At 42.1% G+C, this 13,642-nt stretch overlaps 1 protein-coding gene across 4 annotated transcripts in view; it reads left to right on the plus strand.

The window, feature by feature from the left end:
• The first annotated feature begins 2,157 nt into the window (after positions 1-2,157).
• Positions 2,158-13,642, plus strand: part of lnx2b (ligand of numb-protein X 2b) — an 82,897-nt gene continuing 71,412 nt past the window's right edge. For 2 of the 4 annotated variants that reach the window (XM_059976928.1, XM_059976931.1), the window contains exon 1: positions 2,158-2,420. The gene's annotated coding sequence lies outside the window, so the exon portion shown is untranslated. The other 2 variants (XM_059976929.1, XM_059976930.1) reach the window with 2 other exon arrangements.

A 13,642-nucleotide genomic window follows, 5' to 3' on the forward strand; every position in this document is an offset into this window, starting at 1 on the left:
ATGAAATCACCACCTGCTCCATCACTCCAGCACAGCCTGCGGCAGCACTTAAGCGTCAGACACATGAACAATCTAGAGTTTTACACTTCAGAACACTGGTGAGCTATCAATAATAAATACTCCAATCAGCAGACAGAGCAAATAACAGCATTTTCTCTCAGGCCAATGCCCCCAGCACAGAGGTCTCAACACCTTTAGTCAACTCCGATGGGCAGATCACATATTTCTATGCTTAACATTGGATCCCTGACACAAGGGTTCCCAAAACTTTCAGGGCAAGACAGTATGAGCAGAAAGGGAAGAATTGTTCAAGTTCTTAAAATTTCTATGAAAGAAAAGCGGCATTCTCACCCATTACTGAGAATCCTTGTCCCAGTCAGTTAAAGGAACATTCAGAACGGCACAACAACACTAGGAGAACATCATGTCCAACTCTCCCTACCTGCCTACCTTGGCTCACATCTGGCAGAATCTGTACAGCCCACAATGTCTCTTCTGCCACTTGGGAGCTCACCAAACAAGAGCAGCATCTGGTCATCTTTGGCTCAGTGGGATTGCCAAAGAGGGAGGTAATATTTTGGAATTTTGTGATCCTACAGGCATTACTCTTTCAAAAGCTCAGAAAAATGTTGGCAATAGTTTTTTTTTAAATTTAGAAGAAGCAAATATAAATGAAAAGGAGATCAGCACGGAATCCAGTTCTATTAACTGTGCCAGAGTGTTGATCACATAATGTCCATGTGCCCAAAGCTGTAATCTTATGTCCAAGTGCAAAGATTGTTTTAACTATTTGGTAGCTATGGGCGAGTGGTAGCGATTTCTGGTTTAATTTGGTTGATGTGACTGTTTCATTTTGGTCGTTTCTTTGCGTGGGAAGGGGGATTTGGGGGTCAATGTGCCTGATCCATTTTGTTTGTTTTTTTGTGCAGGGAGGGGGATTTGGGGGTTGATGTGCCTGATTCGTTTTACTCATTTTTTTGCGCAGGGAGGAGGGATTTTGGGGGGGGGGGTTGTCGATGTACCTGATCCTTTTTGTTTCATTTTGTTTGCTTTTTTTGTGCAGGAAGAAGGATTCTTGGGGATGGGAGGGGTTGATGTGCCTGTTCTGATCTGTTTGGTTTTTTTTGTGTGGGAAGAGGGACTTGGGGGTTGATGATCATGGCTACCCAGAGAACTGAAGAACTTCAGAGTTATATCCTTTGAAAATAAATGAACCTTCGAACCTTTGAATTTGGTGGGTTGATAAGAACATGAGAAATGGGAACAGGTGTAGGACAGTCAGCCATTTACGAATCCTTACATGAAGGGATTATTGCTGGCAAGTTGGTGGAGGTCTATGATAGTCGCATAGACCTGATGGGTTGAGGCCTGTTTCTATGCTGTACAACTTTACGGCTCCATAAAATAAAAAAAGATACTGTAAATCTAAAATGTAATTATGAAATACCAGAGATAATAAAAAAGGATTCTGATGAAGATTCCTGGATCTGAAATGTTAACCATTTGTCTTTTCATTGATGCCATCTGACCTGCTGAGTGTTTCCAACATTTTTGATTATTATTTTGTATTTCCAGTGTTTACAATTTATCGGACTTTTATGTACTGGAAATAACATGCAGGCCAGTCAGCATCAACAGAGAGAGAACAAGTTAAAACTTCAGCTCATCATCAGGCTTCAGGAAATTTCTGTTTTGACCTCAGAACAGTTTTTAGATCCTGTGGTAGTTTCAGACTTTCTGCATTTGAAGTTGTTTTGGAAATGATGCCATGTTTTGACAGGTGCCGCACCTGACAGTTCTGTCTGGGGAGTTCATCCTTTTTAAAAACAACACAAAACGTAGTGTCAATTATTCTATGACTTAACATCGGGAGGTATTAGTTATACTGGACATATTTCCACTGAATATTAAATTGTGAGTATATAACTCCAGGTGTCTCCCTCTTTCTTTTGGATTGATTTTTGGCATGGCAAATCCAAATATTTACCAGCAAATATTTAGTTGCTAACCTTCCTAAAGTGCAGTTATACTTCAGAGCTAATTATTAAAGCCAAAGGCATGATCACACATTGATGAGGCAGAAACCTCTCAGGGTGGCTAGCTGACGTGCAGGTCTCAGTGCTGACGCTGCCCGCCTCCCTAACGTCAGTTCCTTTCATTTATTCCACCCCCCCGTAACAGGACTAGGTGAAGAATGGGATTTTAGGCTCAGTTTTAATTGTGAACTTGGCCACCACGGTGACTCATTATCACGGTGAAAGTGGTGTAACTGGGTGCTATACTTGCCGGGAGAAGGACTGATCAATGTTTTAAAGTGTTTGTTGGCGAAAAGAAGACTTTTTCCCCCTGTTCCTGCTCGCTCAAAAGAGGACTGGTTGGCTTTTGCTAATTCCCTCCCACTTTCCGGAAAGGTTCCACAGGTAGGTTTCAAAACTAAGGTTAGGTGGCGCGTTCGTTGCTGAGAAGCGTTTGGCTGACTGGTTTCAGATTCGGCCACATTATCTGCTGTCCTGCAGTCTTCTTGCGCCGGCTCTTTGTTTCAGACAGCGTTAGCTCGGGGTCCGAGGAGCAGTCTTCCAGGTAGGTGTCGAGGGAGGGAGTACGCGTGGCTTCAACCGCGGAAAGCGGCTCAGTTCACTGGTCTAGTGGTGAGTGGCAGAGTCTGCAATCAAGGTTTTATTTAAAACTAGTGCAATTCGAAAGTCCATGACCCTAAAGCAGTGAATTTACATCGAAATGAGGACGGTAATTGAGACCCAAGTGCAGGGTCGATTTCCGCAGATGGATGTGGAACTCGGTGATAGAGCAGGGAACAGGCCCTTCGGCCCACCGAGTCCGTACTGACCACCAATCGCCCGTTCTATACTAACCCCACACTCGCACTAATTCTTCTACTTCCCCACCCACCCCCGAGAACCTGACTCTCGCCCACACGCTAGGGGAAACCTACGGCGGTCAATCGATTTATCAGTCCACACGTATCTGAGACGTGAGCAAAACTCGAACCCCGCACAAAGGGAGAATGAGCAAGCTCCGCGCATACAGCGTCTGAGGTCAGGATTGATCCCGATTCTCTGGATCCGAGCAATACACGATGGCGGTCAGACCCAGGCTTTAAGATCGTGCTGTATTTATCCCAGGCGATGGCAATACTGTGTATAGATCGGCTGTAGGATGATAGCTACCTGTGTAATAATTTACAGAAGGTATTATGATGAAAATGGTTATGTGAATGTCAAATCATTTACTGGTCCGGACACCACGGGACAAGTTCCTGTTGTGAATACTTAACGCGACACTGTTAGGCACTTGCAGTTATTGACAGAGCAGCCGGAGTTGCGAAAGTATTGTAGGCGACGTTAAGTCAAGGGCTTTCTGTTTGACAAGTGTGGAAACACCTCAGACCGACTGGGAATCGGATTTGCCTGATGTTAAACCACCCTGTTAAAATGTTCTATTTGTGGACCACTGGAAGATTTGAGCGGACAAAAGAGGTTAAAGTGCAGCAATTTGCTCAAATTTACGGATATCTGTATTTAATAGAGATTATCTTTATAATCTCCATATCTACGTTTTAAAGGCTTGGCAAGTCCTTCAAAACCATTGTTTTTACATTCGTTTGTAAGGTTGTACTGGGTTGTACATCAAAACAAGCTCTAAACTGGCATCGGAGTGCTGATGTTTGGAGTTAACTCCTCAGGATCCTCGGTGCCCTGGGATCAAAGATGACTTTTCTTCCAAGATGCTCCGAGGTGACTGAAGACGGAATGTGGGACAAAGATTCCTGAAGTGTCTGGTGGAAAGTTTTCAGGGGAAAGGTGAGATGAGATGAAGCTGCAGTCAGGTCAAACGTGATTTTATTGAATGGTGGTGAAGAACTGAGGGAACACCTAATTTATATGCTCCCTCAGATGGGGTGGAGATGAGTAGATGGATAATTTGAGAAGTGATGCAAATGCAGGGTTTCTCTCTATTCAGGATATGTTCCAATCAAAGTAAATATATAATCAAATAAATCCCCTTTGCCAGCATTCATAGTAAGTAGAAGAAGCACAATAGTATCAGTGAAAGACCACACCCAAAAGGATGGACAAATAACCAATGAGCAAAAGACAACAAACTGTGCAAATACCAAAAAAAAACGTAGAACTAATAAATAACTAACTAAGCAGTAAATATTGAGAACATGAGAGGAGGAATCATTGAAAGTGTGTCCATAGGCTATTGGAGCAGTTCAGTGATGGGGCATGTGAAGTCGAGTGAAGTTATCCCTTCTGGTACAAAATACTGATGCTTGATGGGTAATAACTATTCTTGAACCTGGTGGTGTTGGTCCCAAGGCTCCTCTACCATCTTCCTGAAGACAGCAGCGAGAAGAAATGGTGATGGGGTGGGTCCTTGAAGATGGATGCTGCTTTCCTATGAAAGCTCTCAGTGTAGATGTGTTTAATGGTGGGGAGGGCTTTTCCCATGATGGACCTACTTTTTCTTGGCCTTTACGTTCAAGGGCATTTGTGTTTCCATACCAGGCTGTGGTGCAACCAGTACTCTCCATCACACATCTATAGAAGTTCCCCCAAGATTTAGATGACATGCCAAATCTTTGTAAACTTCTAAGAAAGTAGAAGTGCTGCCATGATTTACTTGTAATAGCACTTGCATGCTGGACCCAGGCCAGATCCTCTGAAATAATACCACTGAGGAATTTAAAGTTGCTGACTCTCTCCATCGCTGATCCCCAATGAGCACTGGTTCATAGACCTCTGTTTTCTTCCTTCTGAAGTCAATAATCACCCCCTTAGTCTTGCTGACATTGAGTGAGGGGTTGTTTCTGTGGCATTACTTAGCCAGAGTTTTAATCTCCCTCTTATACGCTGATTCCTACGACAGTGGTGTCATTAGTGAACATAAATATTTCCGACAAAGTTGTGAAATTTATTGTTCTGTTGCAGCAGTACAGTGCAAGATATAAATTACTGAAGTTACAAAAATATAGAGAATGCAGAAGAGGCAGAAAAGAGTAATGAACTGTTTTAGAAATCTGATAGCAGAGGGGAAGAAGCTGTTCTAAAATTCTGAGTGTGGGTCTTTAGGCTCCTGTATCTCCTCCCCCAATGGTAATAACGAGAAGACAGCATGTCATGAATGGTGAGGGTCCTTGATGATGGATGATTCCTTCTTGAGGCACTACCCCCTGTAGATGTTCCTAATGATGAGGATCGTTGTGCCCTTGATGGAGCTGGCTGTGTCTACAACCCTCTGCAGCCTCTTTCAATCCTGCACATCGGAGCCTCCATACCAGGTAGTGATGCAATCAATAAGAATATTCCTCACCGTACAATTATAGAAATCTACAAGTCATTGGTGACATACCAAATTTCCTCAAACTCCTAACAAGGTAGAGCCGCTGGTTCACTCGTGATTTCATGAGTGTGTTGAGCCTAGGGTAGATCTTCCAAGATGTTGATGCCAAGAAACTTGAAGCTGCTCACTCTTTCCACTGCTGACCTGTCAATGAGGACTGGTGTGAATTCTCCTGACTTCCCCTTCCTGCAGTCCACAATCAATTGCTCGTCTTTGCTGGTATTGGGTGCTAGGTTATTGTTCAGATATCACTCTTCTGTGCCTCCCTGTCGCTCTCTGTGCTGCTCCCAACGACAGTGGTTTTATCAGCGAACTTATAGATGGTATTTCAGATGTGCTTAGCCCCACAGTTATGAGTGTAGAGAGACCAGAGCTGGGAACTAAGCACACATCTTTGAGGAATCCCTGTGTTGATGTCAGTGAGGAGGAGATGTTGTTATTGATCTGCACTAACTGTGGTCTTTTGATAAAGAACAAAGATCCAGTTGTGGAGTGAGGTACAGATGTTCAGAATTGGAACCTTGTTGATCAAGACTGAAGGTTTGATGATGTAGAATGCTAGACTGTGATTGATCATTAACTGTTGACTGGGTACTCCAAAGCCAAATGGAGAGGCAGTGAGGTTACATCTGCTATAGATCTGTAGGTGAATTGCAGTGGGTCCAGGTTATTGCTCAGGCAGGAATCTATTCTAGCCTTGACCGCATGGATTTGATATTCTCTCCTTTTGCACCTTCAGTAATCATGACAGAGGGAATTTCATGAGTTTGTAGATATGTTGCACTTTTCTGAGAGGTTTCAAGAACATTCTTGAAACTTTAGCTCAATCTGTTTTTCCCTGTTGCATTAACAGGGTGTCTTCTTTGGGAGTCTGGCATTGGATATTCACGTGATGTGGCCTGCCCAGCAGAAAGTAATTAGAAACTCTTGCTGGGGATGTTGATGTGGGTTTGCTTATTCCCTCCGTGGATTTGAAGGATTTTATGGAAACAAAAGCTATAGTTGGTACAGTCAAGAAGTCATGCAGGATGGCAGGGATGTGCGACTGTAAGCATTGTGAAGATTTTGAAGTATTGATCTTAAAGCATATATTTTCACAACTTGGTGAAAGGTTATATTAGTATATTTATATAAAAGGCAATATACCAAAAATGCTCAACTGATTTTGTATTTATTTCCAGCTGCTGCCTGCCACAATTTTTACTTCGGCATTCTCCACAACACTTGTTTAACTCCATAATGCCATCCCAACAAGGCTGTAACTGAACATTTACTTGTAGCTTCTATTCCCCGACTGGTTTATCTTGCTGCTGTCTTTCTACCCAGACTCAAATAGATACAGTTGATTGGGGGAGGAGCACGGGGGAGTCTCAAGAAATTCCAAATAGAAATGATGGAAATAATAACCGAAACATTGACTCATATTTTCTTTAGTTCCGCTGATGCTGCTGAACTTGCTGAGAACTTCAGTTCTTACTGCACAAGTATATGAAAACTTGGATCACAGCTTGATTGTTTTTAAATTTGATGAAACTCAGACCTAATGACATTATTTACTGCGGCAAAGCATATGCGCATATAAGTCATTAGAGAACAAATTCCTGAGGTAAGCTAATGGTGAGGAATTAGTATTAATTAACCAACAGAAAACACAATTAACGGGTCTTTTTCAGATTGAAACAACAATATCCCTGGGTTTCCACAGTGACCTGTATGGCCATGGATATTTCACATTAATAGAATGTAAAACAGTACAGGCGCTTTGGGTCACAATACGATGCTGAACTTTTAACGTGCACTACGATAAATCTAAACCTTCCCTCCTACATAGCCCTCCATTTTTCTATCATCTATTTACCTATCTAAGAGTTACTTAGAGGTCCCTAAGTGACTCTACCACTACCCCTGGTAAGGTGTCCCACACACTCACCAGTCTCTGTGTAAATAAAAAACTTGACATCTTTCATATCTCCCCTACACTTTCCTCTGATCACCTTAAAGTTATACCCCACTGTATTAGCCATTTCCACCCTAGAAAAATGTCTCTGGTGGTCCACTCAATCTATTCCTCTTATCATAAGACCACAAGATATAGGAGCTGAATTAGGCCACTTGGCCCATCACGTCTGCTTCACCATTTCATTGTGGCTGAACCAATTTTCCTCTTTGTCTTAAATGTAAACAAAGACTTGGCCTCCACAGCTGCCGGTGGCAAAGAATTCCACAGATTCTCACACCTCTTTTTCCCTTATTGGGGGAGGGAGAGAGGGAGAACCTGGGGTATATTGAATTACTGGATGAACGAGCAGTCTTTGGGGTACTGCAAGTCTGTGTCTTTATTGATGCTTTAGCGCTTGGTGGAGGGGGCTGTTGTCTTTTGCTGGTAGGGGTTGGGGGTGCTGTTGCCGGTGCCGTTGTCATCTGCAAACTTTGCAACAAAGCCATCAATTGCATTATCCAAATCACTGACATATAACTTAAAAAGAACTGGTCCCAACACAGACCCCTGTGGAACATAACTAGTCACCAGCAGCCAACCAGAAAAGGTTTCCTTTATTCCCAGTCTTTGCCTCCTGCCAATCAGCCACTGCTTTATCCACGCTAGAATCCTTCCTGTCATTCCTTCGGCTCACAGCTTGTTAAGCAGCCTCATGTGTGGTCCTTGTCAAAGGCCTTCTGAAAATCCAGTACATAACATCAAGCATTTCTCCTTTGTCTATCCTGCTTATTTCTTCAAATAATTCCAACAAATTTGTCAGCCAAGATTTTCTCTTGAGGAAATCATGCTGACTGTAGCCTGTTATATCATGTACCTCCAAGTACCCTGAGAACTCATCCTTAATAATCAACTCCAACACCTTCCCAACCACTGAGGTCAGACTAATTGCCCTATAGTTTCCTTTCTTCTGCTTCTCTCCCTTCTTGAAGAGTGGAGTGACGTTTGCAAATTTCAAGTCTTCCAGAACCATTCCAGAATATAGAGATTCTTGAAAAAATATTACTAATGCCTTCATGATCTCTTCAGCCACCTCTTTTGGAACGCTTGTGTGTCCACCATCCGGTCTAGGTCGCTTGCCTACCTTCAAACCTTTCAGTTTCCCAAGAATGTTCTCTCTAGTTAAAATAACTTCATGACCCCTGGCACCTGGAACTCCCACCATACTACGAGTGTCTTCCACACTGAAGAATGAGGCAAATACTTATTCAGTTTGTCTGCTGTTTCGTTGTCCCCCAACTTCCCACTAATTTTTGCTGTATTATATGCCCTCTCTTTGGCTTATACGCTGGCTTTGGCTTCTCTCATTAGCCACAGTTGATTCATCTTTCCTTTAGAATAACTTTTTTTAGGATGTACATATTATGATCACTTGCCTCTAAGGGTTCTTTTACCTTGAGATCTCTAATCAATTCTGGTTCATTACACAACACCCTATCCAGAATAGCTGATCCTCTAGTGGGCTCAACCACAAGCTGCATCTCATAGGCATTCTAAAAATTCCCTCTCAGGGAATCCAGAACCTGCCTGATTTTCCCGATCTATTTCCATATTGAAGAACCCCATGACTATTGTAATATTGCACTTTTGGCATGCATTCTCTGTCTCCCCTTGTAATTTGTGGGCCACATCCTTACTGCTGTTTGGGTGTGCGGGTCTTTATACCCATCCTATCAGGGTCTTTTTTACCCTTGCAGCTCCATCCACAATGATTCAACACCTTCCAACCATACGTCTCCTGTTTCTAATGATTTGAGTTCATTTTTTACCAATAGAGCAACACCATCCCCTCTTCCTTCCTGCCTGTCCTTTCGATACATTGTGTGTCATTGGCCATTAAGCTCCCAGCTGTAATGTTCGATTCAGTGATGCCTACAACGTCATACCTGCCAATCTGCAGTTGTGCTGCAAGTTCACCTACTGTATTCCACATACTGTGCATATTCAAATACAACACTTCAGTCCTGTCAACAGCCTCTTCTCACTACACATTGCCTCTGTTTGTAAACCAGCTACATCATCTTCAGCCTTCCCTTTGATACTTCTTGCATTGAAATATGTGCAGCTCATGACATTAGTCATACCACACTCAGTGTTTTGACTCCTAACTTTGTCTGATGCCTTACCAACATCTGCTTCCATAAACTCTGCACTAACTGTTCTGGCACTCAGGTTCCCATCCCCTTGCAGCTCTAGTTTAAACTCCACCGTGCAGCATTAACAATCCTTCCCCCTCCAGTTCAGATGCAAATTGTCCCTTTTGTGTAGGCCTGACCTTCCCTGGAAGAGAGCCCAATGATCCAATTATGCCCTCCATCCTTTAGTAATGTATTAAACTGTATAATCTTCCTAGTTCTGGTCTCATTAACACGTGTCATGGATAGCAATCCTGAGACCACAACCCTGGCATCACAACACCATGAGACATAGGAGCAGAATTAGACCATTCAGCCCATTGAGTCTGCTCCGCCATTCAACTTCTGCCTTAAATATACCCATGGACTTGGCCTTCACTGCAGTCTCTGACAGAGCGTTCCACAGATTCACTACGCTCTGTCTAAAAATATTCTTCTTTATCTTTGTTCTAAAACGTCACCCTTCGATTTGGACGCTCTGAGTTACTGTCAGCCTGAAACTGTCTGGCCACTCTTCCCTGACATCTCTTATTAACAGGGCATTTTCACCCACAGAACTGCCACTCACTGGATTTTTTTTTTGTTTTTCACACTATTCTCTACAAACTCTAGAGACTATTTCAGCATGAAAATCCCAAGAGATTAGCAGTTTCCGAGATACTCAAACCACCAACAATCATTGCACAGTCGAAGACACTTGAATCACATTTCTTCTCATGCTGATGTTTGATTTGAACAACTGAACCTCTTGACCATGTCTGTATGCTTTTATGCATAGTGTTGCTGCCATATTGACTGATTAACTATTTGGATTAACAAGCATGTGTGCAGGTCCTCTCTCTGTCGCTGTTACACTTTATTCAGCATTGTTATTGTTTGTCTTGTTCTACATCAATGCACTGTGTAATGATTTTATCTGTATGCACAATGTGTAAGGCAAACTTTTTCACTGTATCTTGGTGCGTGTGACAATATTAAACCAATTCCAGCAACTGGCCTTTGACCTGCTTGGGGAGACATGTTCTATTAGTGCTGCAGAGAACTGCCTGATTGTAGTAGTTATCACCAAGAATAACAGGAATTAACTTAGCCACCAGTATCCTGGTTCCTGTTTGAATTTCTGGAGTAGTGCATTTCAGGTGAGGAACTATTCTCCCTGCCAGAGAAGACAAATTCTTATATGAAAAGGTATTGAAAATAGAACACTGTACTTCACTGTACTCAGCCGTCCCAAAGAGTCCCCAAAAAAACCTGGAGTCTGATGTGGAAAATGTGAGAAGAAAAAAAGAATTTTTAAAAAGGTGTCCATGCTATATGGCTATGAAATGGTGAGAACCGAGTTAATGATTGCACATACATAGTGTGATCTGCATGTTGTGTTTAGAAGATGCAGAAAGTAAACATCCCGAGACAAAGCAATTAAGGCAACAAATGGTACTTTGCAAGGGTGTTGGAGCAAGGATATCCTGCTGAGATTGTATTGGGCTTTGCTGAGACCATATTTTGAGAGCTGTTTAGAATCTGCAGCTCTGTGACTGAAGAACCATCGTGTCAATGTAGTGTGGATTTCCGAGATTGTTGTTCCTTCCCAGGAGCCTGAGATTCAGTTTCCTCTTGGTAGGGAGCTGAGAACAGGAAGTTGTAATCTTAAGGATCAGACGTTGACCACTTAGCCCTGAATTGAAGAAAACACTTTGTACCTGGAGTACTGTAAATAACTGAGAATGGACATATGGAGAAATGTGGTGCACAGTCGGGTGTATATTCAGGGCTGTGTCAAAGCGTTTTGGATAGTTAAGGTGTCAAGCCACAGTTTCAGATTGATTTTACTTAATTGTGGAACATTCTTGAGGGAGGCAAACCGCAAAGCCTTATTCTGCCTGTACCATTTGTATCGCAAAGATTTAAGATTTAGCATTTCGATAGTAAGAGTGACAGAGACTGGACAGAGACTTTTTTTCCTGGAGCAGTGGAGATTAAGGTGGGTGGGGGGTCATGATTGAGGTATATAAAATTGAGGGATATGGACAGAGAAGGCAGCAGCAACTTGTCCCCTGATCAGAGATGTGTAAAACTGGGCCTAAGGTTAGGGTAACGGGTAAAAGATTTAGAGGGGATATTGGGGAGATCTTTTCTTCACCCAGAGGGTGGAATGCACTGCTAGGGAGTGCAGAATCAGACTCTCAGGCAGCATTTAGGGAATGTCTGGGCATGAACTAAAGTCTGGAAAATTGGCTGAATATGGTTGGGTGCACTGTGGTTGGCATGGTCTTGGGCTGAATGCTCTGCTTCTATATGATTTCAAAATCAAACAAGCTGTACTGTTAGTTCAAATCTGTGAGACTAGAGCGTTCTGTTTAATTTACTTCCTGCTATTCAGAACAGTTTAACATTCCTGACTGAACCATTGGCCTACGTAGGAAGTACAAATTGGGCGAGTCCTGATCAACCTGACAAAGGTGCAGAAATTTTAGTCTGACCTGACTTGTTCAGCAGATACTGAAGTAGTTTCCATTTGCATTAGCATTAAATGTAACTGACAAAATTATAAATAACTTAATGAAGTTGAAAACTACCCATTAAAAGCCAATCACAATTCTACTGCAATCCTTTCAAAGATAAGGGTCTATTAAAGAAAGCTTTTCATCAATTTGACCACTGTGGGCTCGGAAAAGAGTCGTCAGATTTGTAATTCAGCTATCACAATGCTCTTTCCTAGATGTGCTAATTTGACCTTTGTAGCTCTTGGCGCCTTTCAGAAGTAGCTATTCCCAGATGGTTGTCACAGTGGCCTGTTGCTCAATGTGATTTGGATTCCATACACCATTCTCACATCTCCCATTATCACCTTCTGATTTCCCCACCCCCCTTCCCTCTTTCGGTCCCTTACTTTAGAAAGATATTTTGGAATTAGAAGTAGTCCAGTAATGGAGAGCTGAGGTGAGAGGTTTGCTCTATCAAGAGAAGCCGAACAGACTGAGCCTACATTCTTCCAAATTTACAAGAATGAGCATGATCTAATGTAAGATGTCTCTATGTTTTTCCTAGAATGAGGCAATGCAGTTTCAAGGTAAAGGCTTGCTCATTGAAACGGAGATATAGAAATTTCTTATAGAGGGTGCTGAATTTCTGAAATTCTGTACCTTAGAGTTGCAGAGACGAGCTCATTAGAAGTATTTACAGATACATTTTTGAAAGATCGGGGGATTGAAGGCTATTTGGCACAGAAAAAGTTGAGGCCTAAGATAGATGAACCATGATTAGACAGATTGGTGGGGAAGGCCCAAGGGGCCTGCTCTTATTTTCATGTGGTCATCTTTAGTTTGTGCTGATGACCCCTTTTCTTCATAGGAGATTCAAATATTCCAGTATTTTGAAAATGATTTCAAATATGTCCTTAAGATTATGATTTTGTAGCCATTTTATAAAATATAATCAAAATTTCAATTCTGCCTATTATAAACAGAATGGACATTGCATGTGTGTGTGGAAATACCTTTCCAAAGTGGTCTGTGATAAATTGTTAAATATGCTTATTTGGAATTAAGGCTATATGTATTATTTTTACTTTACTAAAATCCAAAGTGCTGGAAGTATGTAATAGATCAGGCAGCAAAATTATGAAAAGTGAAACAGTTAACATTCTCAGTCAGATTTTGAAATGTTCACTTCATTTCTCACTCCAGAGTGTTTTCAACATTTTCTGTTTTATTTTTATATCCAAGTTCCAATATTTGCTGTTTTAAAATTTTTATCTAAGCTAGTTCATCATTGGATGAGTGTATATTGGCCGTTGTGTCCTAAGATTATAAAGGGATTGGACAAAATAAGGCAGGCAATATGTTCCTGATGTTGGGAGAGTCTAGTACCAGAGGGCATGGTTTGAGAATAAGGGGTAGGTCATTTAGGACAGAGCTAAGCAAAAACTTCTCCCAGAGAGTTGTGGGGGTCTGGAATGCACTGCCTCGGAAGGCAGTGGAGGCCAATTCTCTGGATGCTTTCAAGAAGGAGCTAGATATGTATCTTAAGGATAGGGGAATCAAGGGATATGGGGACAAGGCAAGAACCAGTTATTGATAGTAGATGATCAGCCATGATCACAAAATGGCGGTGCAGGCTCGAAGGGCCGAATGGTCTACTTCTGCAC

This window comes from Hypanus sabinus, chromosome 8 (assembly GCF_030144855.1).
Source record: "Hypanus sabinus isolate sHypSab1 chromosome 8, sHypSab1.hap1, whole genome shotgun sequence".
NCBI classification, from domain to species: domain Eukaryota; kingdom Metazoa; phylum Chordata; class Chondrichthyes; order Myliobatiformes; family Dasyatidae; genus Hypanus; species Hypanus sabinus.